The 12,720-nt window shown below is 44.9% G+C and overlaps 1 protein-coding gene across 1 annotated transcript in view; it reads left to right on the plus strand.

The window, feature by feature from the left end:
• LOC140390031 (unconventional myosin-VIIa-like) overlaps positions 1-12,720 on the plus strand; it is a 251,412-nt gene that overhangs the window by 68,752 nt on the left and 169,940 nt on the right. The window lies entirely within an intron of this gene.

Genomic DNA, 12,720 nt, shown 5'->3' on the forward strand with positions numbered 1-12,720 from the left:
TGGATAAAGGGACTGAAGGTATGGTTGCTAAGTTTTTTGGTGACATAAAGGTAGGTCGGAAAGTAAATTGTGAAGAGGACATAAGGAGTCGACAAAGGTTAAGTGACTGGGTAACATTTTGACAAATATAAAGGGCGGGATTCTCCGGTCGGTGACGCCGTAATTGGGCTTGGCGATCGGCCGGAGAATCCCCGTTTCAAAGAACAAAGAGAAATTACAGCACAGGAACAGGCCCTTCGGCCCTCCAAGCCGACGTCGATCCAGATCCTCTATCTAAAACTTGTCGCCTATTTTCTAAGGATCTGTATCCCTCTGCTCCCTGCCCATTCATGTATCTGTCTAGATACATCTTAAATGACGCTATCGTGCCCGTCTCTACCACCTCTGCCGGCAATGCGTTCCAGGCACCCACCACCCTCTGCGTAAACAACTTTCCACGCATATCTCCTTTAAACTTTTCCCCTCTCACTTTGAACTCGTGACCCCTAGTAATTGAGTCCCCCACTCTGGGAAAAGGCTTCTTGCTATCCACCTGTCTATACTTCTCATGATTTTGTAGACCTCAATGAGGTGCCCCCTCAACCTCCGTCTTTCTAATGAAAATAATCCTAATCTACTCAACCTCTCTTCATAGCTAGCGCCCTCCATACCAGGCAACATCCTGGTGAACCTCCTCTGCACCTTCTCCAAAGCATCCACATCCTTTTGGTAATGTGGCGACCAGAACTGTACGCAGTATTCCAAATGTGGCCGAACCAAAGTCTTATACAACTGTAACATGACCTGCCAACTCTTGTACTCAATACCCCTTCCGATGAAGGAAAGCATGCCATATGCCTTCTTGACCACTCTATCGACCTGCGCAGCCACCTTCAGGGTACAATGGACCTGAACTCCCAGATCTCTCTGTACATCAATTTTCCCCAGGGCTTTTTCATTTACCGTATAGGTCGCTCTTGAATTGGATCTTCCAAAATGCATCACCTCGCATTTGCCTGGATTGAACTCCATCTGCCATTTCTCCGGCCAACTCTCCAATCTATCTATATTCTGCTGTATTCTCTGACAGTCCCCTTCATTATCTGCTACTCCACCAATCATAGTGTCATCTGCAAACTTGCTAATCGGACCACCCATACCTTCCTCCAGATCATTTATGTATATCACAAATGGTCCCAGCATGGATCGCTGTAGAACACCACTGGTCACAGTTCTCCATTTTGAGACACTCCCTTCCACTACTACTGTCTGTCTCCTGTTGCCCAGCCAGTTCTTTATCCATCTAGCTAGTACACCCTGGACCCCATGAGACTTTACTTTCTCCATCAGCCTACCATGGGGAACCTTATCAAATGCCTTACTGAAGTCCATGTATATGACATCTACAGCCCTTCCCTCAACTTTGTCACTTCCTCAAAGAATTCTATTAAGTTGGTAAGACATGACCTTTCCTGCACAAAACCATGTTGCCTATTACTCATAAGCCTATTTTCTTCCAAATGGGAATAGGTCCTATCCATCAGTATCTTCTCCAGCAGCTTCCCTACCACTGACGTCAGGCTCACCAGCCTATAATTCCCTGGACTATCCCTGCTACCCTTCTTAAACAAGGGGACAACATTAGCAATTCTCCAGTCCTCCGGTACCTCACCCGTGTTCAAGGCTGCTGCAAAGATATCTGTTAAGGCCGGAATCGGGAGCGGCGCCGCTTTTGCGATACGCTGCCCCCATAAAAACGGCGTACTCGCCATCGGTAGTGCCTCAGGATGTCACCTGAGGCCCTCCCCCGATGCTCCGCCGCCGATCGGCCGAGTTCCTGATGGTGTGGGTCACTCACGGTATTTTTCTTTGTGACCCCGGCGTGGCGGCTGTTGACTGAGTCCAGCGCTGCCACAGTCAGGGTGGAGCTGTTCCACAGGCGGGGGGGGGGGGGGGAGCTTTGGCGGGGGCTGGGGGCACTGGTGGGGGACGATCCGGGGGTGGAGAGCCTGGTCAAAGGGGGGCAGTTTTTGGCAGGCCGGGTCCATGCGTGGCCGCGCCATGTTGCACAGCGCAGACGCTGCAGGCCATTGCCGTGCGCAAGCGCAGCCCTGGACCCAGCCATTCTGCGGCAGTATCCGCAGCTAAAGCCAGGGCCTTATGCTGTGTGCCTGCTTGCCCCCCACCAGACGGAGGATCGGTGCAGCTTTTGCGCCGTTTTTTCAGGCGTAAAATGCCACTGTTCCCACGCCGGCGTCAGCACTTAGTCTTCAAATCGGAGAATCCAGCCTAATATGTGGGAAAATGTGAAATGGCCCATTATGACAGGAAAAATGGTGAGTGCTTGCAGAGCTCTGAGATGTGGAGGGATCTGAGTGTCCTAGTGCATGATTTGCAAAAGGTTAGTATGCAGGTATAGCGAGCAATTAGGAAAGCTAATGGAATTTTATTGTTTATTGCGAGGGATGGCATGGTGGCACAGTGGTTAGCACTGCTGCCTCAGCACCAGGGGCCAGGGTTCAATTTCGGCTTCTGGTGACTATGTGGAGTTTGCACTTTCTCCCCGTGGGTTTGTACTTTCTCTGAGTGGGTTTCCTCTGGGTGCTCCAGTTCCCTCCCACAGTCCAAAGATGTGCAGGTTAGGTGGATTGGCCATGCTGAATTGCCCCTTAGTGTCCAAACATGTGCAAGTTATGGGCAAGGGGTGGGGAAATGAGCCTGGGGTGGGGTGCTCCTTCAGAGGCTGGAGTGGTTAGGGTTTGGAATGCACTCCTTTATAGGGATATAGATTTAATAACAGCCTTTAAAAGAGAGTTGGATAATAATTGAAGAGGAAAAGAGTGAGTGAAGTGAAACTAACTGAATTGCTCTTTGAAAGAATCCAACAGAAACAGGATGGGCTGAATGGCCTCTTGGCGTGCTTTCCTGTTCTATGATTCTATAATGTCATGTGAAAGTACCTTTAAGAAATGGGTGTTTATAAATGGGTGTGTATATAAATATCTTTAGTGAGAGTACCTTTAAGAAATGGCTGTTTACTACTGCAGTGATGTCAGAGAGTGGGTGGAGGCGGGCTGTATGTCAGCTTTTTACTTTTGCTTTCGGCTTTTTGCTGCAGGGTGGGTTTGGTTTCATTTTAGTTTTTGAGAAGCTGAAATCACAGCAGGTTGTGTATGAATCTCTGCAAGCTTATGAATGTTCATTTGGGATTTTCAAAGTGGTAACTGCTCTGAATAGTGAATTTAAACCTGATCTTTGTGTAAAAAGGGTATTTTATCTTCTGAATGTTGTTTGGTAATTTATTAAGGATTACTTAGAGTTATATTCTTTGGGGGCTGTATTTGAATTGACGGTTGCTAAGATGTTCGCTGTATGTTTTAAAAAGGTTAACTTGAGTTCATAGGATAAACATGTTTTACTTTAAAAAATACTTTTCCATTTCTGCTGTACCACGCCTGTAGAGTGTGCCGTGTGCTCCCCATACCACAATCTATTAAAAGTTGTGGGTCAGGTGAACTCCATGCTACACTTTGGGGTTCTCTAAATCCTGGCCCATAATAAATTGGAGGCTCATCCGGGATAAAAGTCTATCTATTGGATTGGCGTAGTGAACTTAAAGTCAGTGAGGGGTGAGCATATTGTGGTTGCTTTTCAGGGTTAAGTGGGGAGTATGTTGTGGACAATGGCTCTTTCAGAGGCTCTGAAGTTTTTGGGGGTGGAGACGGTCACACGCAGTACCTTACGGACAGAGACTAAAAGCAGACTGTTAGATTTGGCAAAAACATTGCAGTTAACATTACCTTAGAAACTGCAAAAAGATGAGGTAATTATGGCGGTGGCTAAGCATTTAAAATTGCCTGAGATACAGTCGACTCATTGGAAATGGCAAAAAATTCAGTTACAGATCAAACAAATGGAACATGAGAAAGAATTAAAGCAGCTTGAATACAGAAGAGATAGAAAGGAAAAAGAGAGAGAAGAAAGAAAAGCAGAAAGAATAGCCCTAGCAGAACAAAAAGAAAGAGAAAGGGAGATACAGATCAGGGAAAAAGATAAAGAGAGAGAGTTTGAACTTCAGAAAATGACCATGAAACATGACAGTCAGTTAGAATTGGCAGATGTAAAGGGAAACGTACAGTTGGATGATAGTGATGAGGATAGTGAGAAAGAGCATCAAAGTCAAAGGCTTGGTGGGAATCTATTTAAATATGTCCAAGCATTGGCAACGTCTGATGAGAAGGAGGTAGAAGACTTTTTCATTTCATTTGAGAAGGTAGCTAAACAAATGAAATGGCCACAGGACATGTGGGTATTACTGATTCAAACAAAGCTGGTAGGTAAGGCTAGTGAAGTGTTTGCATCACTACCGGAGGAGGTATCTGGGACGTATGAGGAGGTGAAAAAATCCATCTTAGGTGCATATGAACTAGTGCCTGAAGCTTACAGACAAAGTTTTAGAAGTTTAAGGAAAGAATTTTGTCAAACATACATGGTGTTTGAAAGGATCAAACAGAGTAATTTTGATAGGCGGATAAGGGCTTTGAAAATAGACCAAACGTACAAAGCTCTCAGAGAAATTATACTTTTGGAGGAGTTTAAAAATTCAATTCCTGATGTAGTGATAACTCATGTGGAAGAGCAGAGGGTTAAAACTGTGAGGTTAGCAGCAGAAATGGCAGATGATTATGAATTAGTTCATAAATTAAAGCTTGGTTTCCGACATCAGTTTCGGCCTGTGAGGGATAGAAACTGGGGATATGAGAAATACTCAAGTGGTAACGGTAAAGGTGATCTGATGGGAGATAATAAGGAGAGTGTACCTAAGATTAAAAAAGAAATCCAGAAGGGTGGAAGAGACATGAAAAAGTTTCAAATGTTTTCACTGTAATAAAATAGGCCATGTAAAGTCACAGTGCTGGTGGTTGAAGAAAAGCACTGGGAAGGCTGATGTGGTAAAACAGGATAAGACAGTGGGGTTTGTTAAAGTGGTAAAGGAAAGCCCAAGTGAAGAGAAGGAGGTGCAAAAGATTGTACAGCCTGATCAAGAGGTGATTGATAAGAAGATGCCAGATCTCTTTAAAGAATTTGCTTGTGTGGGTAAAGTTTACTCATGTGTATCAGGAGGAGCAGGTAAAGAAGTCACAATTTTAAGAGATACGGGAGCTAGTCAATCTTTAATGGTAAGAGATGAGGAGTTATGTAGTTTGGGAAGAATATTGCCAGAAAAAGTGGTAATATGTGGAATTCAGGCTGAGAGGTGTAGTGTTCCATTCTATAAGGTAAGGTTGGATAGTCCAGTGAAGAGTGGTGAAGTGGTCATAGGAGTAATAGAGGAACTAGCTTGTCCAGGAATACAGTTTATCTTGGGTAATGATATAGCTGGATCGCAGGTGGGAGTGATGCCTACTGTGGTTGATAAGCCAGTGGAAAATCAGACAACTGAAGTGTTGAAGGATGAATATCCTGGGATTTTTCCGGATTGTGTAGTAACAAGGTCGCAAAGTCACAGGTTAAGACAAGAGGAGAAATCAAAGAGTGAAGGTGAAGTTGAAGTGCCATTATCAGAAATGATTTTTGATCAGATGGTTGAAAAAGAACAAGAATAGGTGGAGGATGAGGCGGTTCTTTTTAGTTAAGGAAAACTGGCGGAGTTACAACAGAAAGAAGTAGAAATAAACCGGATGTATCAGAAAGCCTACACGGAAGTGGAATCTGAGTGTATACCAGAGTGTTATTACCATAAAAGTGATGTCTTGATGACAAAATGGAGACCTTTACATATGCAGGCGGATGAAAAGTAGGCAGAAGTTCATCAAGTAGTACTGCCCATAGGGTATAGAAAGGAGGTGTTGCGAGCTGCACAAGAGGTACCAGTGGGAGGTCATTTGGGAATAAGGAAAACTCAAGCTAAAATCCAGAAACATTTTTATTGGCCTGGACTACATAAAGATGTAGTTAAATGTTGTCAATCATGTCACACATGTCAAGTGATAGGGAAACCTCAAGCAGTGATAAAACCAGTGCCCTTAATACCCATTCCAGCATTTGAGGAACCTTTTACACGGGTCCTAATTGATTGCGTAGGACTGCTTCCTAAAACGAAAAGTGGGAATCAATATCTTTTGACTATAATGGATGTGTCTACTAGGTTTCCAGAGGCCATTCCAGTATGTAATATTACAGCAAAAAAGATTGTGGAGGAGTTACTTAAATTCTTTACTAGATATGGACTACCAACAGAAATACAATCGGATCAAGGATCAAATTTTACCTCAAGGTTATTCAAAGAAGTTATGGATAGCTTAGGAATAAACAATTTAAATCAACTGTGTACCATCCAGAATCGCAGGAAGCGTTAGAAAGGTGGCATCAGACATTAAAGACAATGTTGAGGGCTTATTGTCATGATTATCCAGAGAATTGGGATAAAGGAATTCCATTTGTACTGTTTGCAATTAGGGATGCACCTAATGAGTCAACCAAATTTAGTCCTTTTGAACTAATTTTTGGCCATGAGGTAAGAGGACCACTTAAATTGATTAAGGAAAAATTGGTGAGTGAGAAATCGGAAATTACATTATTGGATTACGTGTCAAATTTTAGGGAACAATTAAACAGAGCAGGTGAATTGGCTAGACAACATTTGAAAGTTGCACAAAATGTGATGAAAAGGGTAGCAGACAAAAAATCTAAAGTTTGTAGTTTTGTCGGTGGAGATAGAGTTTTAGTGTTGTTACCAGTGGTAGGTGAGTCTTTAAAAGCAATGTTTTGTGGACCTTATCAGATTGAAAGGGTTCGGTTGGAGCAGCAATTGGATGCACTTAGGAGCATGCAGGTGGCGGAAAGCGTCATAGATCGCAGTTATGTAAATGTGGTCACACCCAAGGTGCAGGCAGAGAAATGGGTGACCACCAGAAAGGGCAGGCCGTCAGTGCAGGAATCCCCTGTGGTTGTCCCCCTCTCGAACAGATATACCCCTTTGGATACTGTCGGGGGGGATAGCCTATCAGGGGAAAACAGCAGCAGCCAGAGCAGTGGCACCACGGCTGGCTCTGATGTTCAGAAGGGAGGGTCAAAGCGCAGAAGAGTAATAGTAATAGGGGACTCTATAGTCAGGGGCACAGATAGGCGCTTCTGTGGACGTGAAAGAGACTCCAGGATGGTATGTTGCCTCCCTGGTGCCAGGGTCCAGGATGTCTCCGAACGGGTAGAGGGCATCCTGAAGGGGGAGGGCAAACAGGCAGAGGTCGTTGTACATATTGGTACTAACGACATAGGCAGGAAGGGGCATGAGGTCCTGCAGCAGGAGTTCAGGGAGCTAGGCAGAAAGTTAAAAGACAGGACCTCGAGGGTTGTAATCTCGGGATTACTCCCTGTGCCACGTGCCAGTGAGGCTAGAAATAGGAAGATAGAGCAGCTAAACACGTGGCTAAACAGCTGGTGTAGGAGGGAGGGTTTCCATTACCTGGGCCACTGGGAGCTCTTCCGGGGCAGGTGTGACCTGTATAAGAAGGACGGGTTGCATCTAAACCGGAGAGGCATAAATATCCTGGCCGCGAGGTTTGCTAGTGTCACACGGGAGGGTTTAAACTAGTGTGGCAGGGGGGTGGGCACGGGAGCAATAGGTCAGAAGGTGAGAGAATTGAGGGAGAACTAGGGAATAGGGACAGTGTGGCTCTGAGGCAGAGCAGACAGGGAGAAGTTGCTGAACACAGCTGGTCTGGTGGCCTGAAGTGCATATGTTTTAATGCAAGAAGTATTACGGGTAAGGCAGATGAACTTAGAGCTTGGATTAGTACTTGGAACTATGATGTTGTTGCCATTACAGAGACCTGGTTGAGGGAAGGGCAGGATTGGCAGCTAAACGTTCCAGGATTTAGATGTTTCAGGCGGGATAGAGGGGGATGTAAAAGGGGAGGCGGAGTTGCGCTACTGGTTCGGGAGAATATCACAGCTGTACTGCGAGAGGACACCTCAGAGGGCAGTGAGGCTATATGGGTAGAGATCGGGAATAAGAAGGGTGCAGTCACAATGTTGGGGGTATACTACAGGCCTCCCAACAGCCAGCGGGAGATAGAGGAGCAGATAGGTAGACAGATTTTGGAAAAGAGTAAAAACAACAGGGTTGTGGTGATGGGAGACTTCAACTTCCCCAATATTGACTGGGACTCACTTAGTGCCAGGGGCTTAGACGGGGCGGAGTTTGTAAGGAGCATCCAGGAGGGCTTCTTCAAACAATATGTAGACAGTCCAACTAGGGAAGGGGCGGTACTGGACCTGGTATTGGGGAATGAGCCCGGCCAGGTGGTAGATGTTTCAGTAGGGGAGCATTTTGGTAACAGTGACCACAATTCAGTAAGTTTTAAAGTACTGGTGGACAAGGATAAGAGTGGTCCTAGGATGAATGTGCTAAATTGGGGGAAGGCTAATTATAACAATATTAGGCGGGAACTGAAGAACATAGATTGGTGGCGGATGTTTGAGGGCAAATCAACATCTGACATGTGGGAGGCTTTCAAGTGGCAGTTGAAAGGAATACAGGACCAGCATGTTCCTGTGAGGAAGAAGGATAAATACGGCAATTTTCGGGAACCTTGGATGACGAGTGATATTGTAGGCCTCGTCAAAAAGAAAAAGGAGGCATTTGTCAGGGCTAAAAGGCTGGGAACAGACGAAGCCTGCGTGGAATATAAGGAAAGTAGGAAGGAACTTAAGCAAGGAGTCAGGAGGGCTAGAAGGGGTCACGAAAAGTCATTGGCAAATAGGGTTAAGGAAAATCCCAAGGCTTTTTACACGTACATAAAAAGCAAGAGGGTAGCCAGGGAAAGGGTTGGCCCACTGAAGGATAGGCAAGGGAATCTATGTGTGGAGCCAGAGGAAATGGGCGAGGTACTAAATGAATACTTTGCATCAGTATTCACCAAAGAGAAGGAATTGGTAGATGTTGAGTCTGGAGAAGGGGGTGTAGATAGCCTGGGTCACATTGTGATCCAAAAAGACGAGGTGTTGGGTGTCTTAAAAAATATTAAGGTAGATAAGTCCCCAGGGCCTGATGGGATCTACCCCAGAATACTGAAGGAGGCTGGAGAGGAAATTGCTGGGGCCTTGACAGAAATCTTTGGATCCTCGCTGTCTTCAGGGGATGTCCCGGAGGACTGGAGAATAGCTAATGTTGTTCCTCTGTTTAAGAAGGGTAGCAAGGATAATCCCGGGAACTACAGGCCGGTGAGCCTTACTTCAGTGGTAGGGAAATTACTGGAGAGAATTCTTCGAGACAGGATCTACTCCCATTTGGAAGCAAATGGACGTATTAGTGAGAGGCAGCACGGTTTTGTGAAGGGGAGGTCGTGTCTCACTAACTTGATAGAGTTTTTCGAGGAGGTCACTAAGATGATTGATGCAGGTAGGGCAGTGGATGTTGTTTATATGGACTTCAGTAAGGCCTTTGACAAGGTCCCTCATGGTAGACTAGTACAAAAGGTGAAGTCACACGGGATCAGGGGTGAGCTGGCAAGGTGGATACAGAACTGGCTAGGCCATAGAAGGCAGAGAGTAGCAATGGAAGGATGCTTTTCTCATTGGAGGGCTGTGACCAGTGGTGTTCCACAGGGATCAGTGCTGGGACCTTTGCTCTTTGTAGTATATACAAATGATTTGGAGGAAAAAGTAACTGGTCTGATTAGTAAGTTTGCAGACGACACAAAGGTTGGTGGAATTGCGGATAGCGATGAGGACTGTCGGAGGATACAGCAGGATTTAGATTGTTTGGAGACTTGGGCGGAGAGATGGCAGATGGAGTTTAATCCGGACAAATGTGAGGTAATGCATTTTGGAAGGTCTAATGCAGGTAGGGAATATACAGTGAATGGTAGAACCCTCAAGAGTATTGAAAGTCAAAGAGATCTAGGAGTACAGGTCCACAGGTCATTGAAAGGGGCAACACAGGTGGAGAAGGTAGTCAAGAAGGCATACGGCATGCTTGCCTTCATGGGCCGGGGCATTGAGTATAAGAATTGGCAAGTCATGTTGCAGCTGTATAGAACCTTAGTTAGGCCACACTTGGAGTATAATGTTCAATTCTGGTCGCCACACTACCAGAAGGATGTGGAGGCTTTAGAGAGGGTGCAGAAGAGATTTACCAGAATGTTGCCTGGTATGGAGGGCATTAGCTATGAGGAGCGGTTGAATAAACTTGGTTTGTTCTCACTGGAACGAAGGAGGTTGAGGGGAGACCTGATAGAGGTATACAAAATTATGAGGGGCATAGACAGAGTGGATAGTCAGAGGCTTTTCCCCAGGGTAGAGGGGTCAATTACTAGGGGGCATAGGTTTAAGGTGAGAGGGGCAAGGTTTAGAGTAGATGTACGAGGCAAGTTTTTTACGCAGAGGGTAGTGGGTGCCTGGAACTCGCTACCGGAGGAGGTGGTGGAAGCAGGGACGGTAGTGACATTTAAGGGGCATCTTGACAAATACATGAATAGGATGGGAATAGAAGGATACGGACCCAGGAAGTGTAGAAGATTGTAGTTTAGTCGGGCAGCATGGTCGGCACGGGCTTGGAGGGCCGAAGGGCCTGTTCCTGTGCTGTACATTTCTTTGTTCTTTGTTGTTGAAAGGAAATTAAGTGAGGTGAATTATGTGGTAAAAACAGCAGATAGAAGGAAGACTCACCGAATGTGTCATGTGACTATGCTTAAAAGGTTCTTTGAAAGGGAAGGAGAGAAAAAGGAGTAGGTTTTAATAATTCTAACTCAAAGTGACAAACCAAATCCAGATGACTTGGAATTTGACATACCTCAAATTAAATTGGAAAACGAGGATGTTCTTAAAGATTGGGATAAATTGTTAAGTTACCTTCCTGAGGAAAAACAAACTGACCTGAAAGAGTTATTGATATCACGTGGACAAGTTTGTAGAGATAAATTGGGAAGTACTAAAATGGCTATACATGATGTAGATGTGGGAAATGCTGTTCTAATCAAACAACATCCATATTGACTTAACCCTTTAAAATTGGCATAGGTTAACAAAGAGATTGAGAGCTTAAAAATGGCATAATTGAAGTGGGTTGCAGCCAATGGTACCTAAACCAGACGGTACCCAACGGTTGTGTGTGGACTTTGGAAAGGTTAATGGAGTTACAAGAACGGACTCTTATCCTATCCCACGTTTGGAGGATTGCATTGAGAAAGTGGGACAATCAGCTTTTATGTCCAAACTTGATTTACTTAAAGGTTACTGATAGGTACCTTAATCCGAAAGGGCGAAGGAGATTTAAGCTTTTGTGACTCCAGATGGTATATACCAATTCAAAGTTATGCCATTTGGCATGAAAAACGCCCCAGCCACATTTCAACGGTTAACAAAGTTGTTTCAGGATTACCCAATTGTGCGGTATACAGCGACGATCTGGTAATTTTCGGCCAGACATGGAAAGAACATTTAAAACATCTGATGGAGTTATTCGATCGACTACAGGAGGCGTGTTTGGTGATATACCTAGCCAAAAGTGAATTTGGAAAAGCCCAAGTCACTTTCCTTGTCCATACAATTGGACAGGGTGAATGGTCCCACGGGATGTGAAAACAAAAGTTATTGGGGAGTTTCCGATACCCTCGACAAGACGGGAAATAATGCGACTTCTTGGTATGAGTGGATTTTACCGGAAATTTGTACCGAATTTTAGCAGTGTGGTCGCTCCGCTGATGGACTTGCTCAAGAAACGTAACAAATTCCAGTGGACAGCGGAGTGTCAACAGGCATTTGACGGCCTGAAGGCTGTGTTAACCACTGCTCCTGTGTTAGCCATCCCAAATTACACCAAACCATTCAAAGTGGCGGTTGATGCGAGTGATGTGGGTGTAGGTGCGGTGCTTCTACAGGACGACGATGAAGGGCTAGAGCGGCCTATTGGTTATTTTTCAAAGAAATTGAATTCTCACCAGAAAAAGTATTCCACGATTGAGAAGGAGACTTTGAGTTTGGTGCTGGCTTTGCAACATTTTCACATTTATGTGACCAGCAATCCGTCTGACACCATAATATATACTGATCATAATCCGTTGACGTTTTTGGAGCGATTCAGGAATAACAATGCAAGGCTGTTTCACTGGAGTTTATTGTTACAGCCATTTAATTTTAAAATAGTACATGTGGCAGGAGGAGAAAACGTGATAGCCGATGCTTTGTCACGAATGTGATCATCATAGAATTTATCATAGAAATTACAGTGCAGAAGGAGGCCATTCGGCCCATCGAGTCTACACCGGCTCTTGGAAAGAGCACCCTACCCAAGGTCCACACCTCCACCCTATCCCCACAACCCAGTAACCCCACCCAACACTAAGGGCAATTTTGGACACTAAGGGCAATTTATCATGGCCAATCCACCTAACCTGCACATCTTTGGATTGTGGGAGGAAACCGGAGCACCCGGAGGAAACCCACGCACACACGGGGAGGATGTGCAGACTCTGCAAAGACAGTGACCATGGGATGAACAGAACCACTCAGGAGGAAGAAGAACAAAAAAAAAGGACTATATTATTATTCCTGTGTGCGTGTGTTGGTTTTTTGAAACGAAAATGTATATTTACTGGACTTCTTAAAGAATAGTGAAAAGGTGAAAAATGAAACCATCTTGAAGTTGATGGTTTATTTTTGTTTCTTGGGGGGAGGTGTCATGTGAGAGTACCTTTAATAAATGGGTGTGAATATAAATATCTGTAGTGAGAGTAATTA

This window comes from Scyliorhinus torazame, chromosome 14, assembly GCF_047496885.1.
Source record: "Scyliorhinus torazame isolate Kashiwa2021f chromosome 14, sScyTor2.1, whole genome shotgun sequence".
In the NCBI taxonomy this organism is placed as follows: domain Eukaryota; kingdom Metazoa; phylum Chordata; class Chondrichthyes; order Carcharhiniformes; family Scyliorhinidae; genus Scyliorhinus; species Scyliorhinus torazame.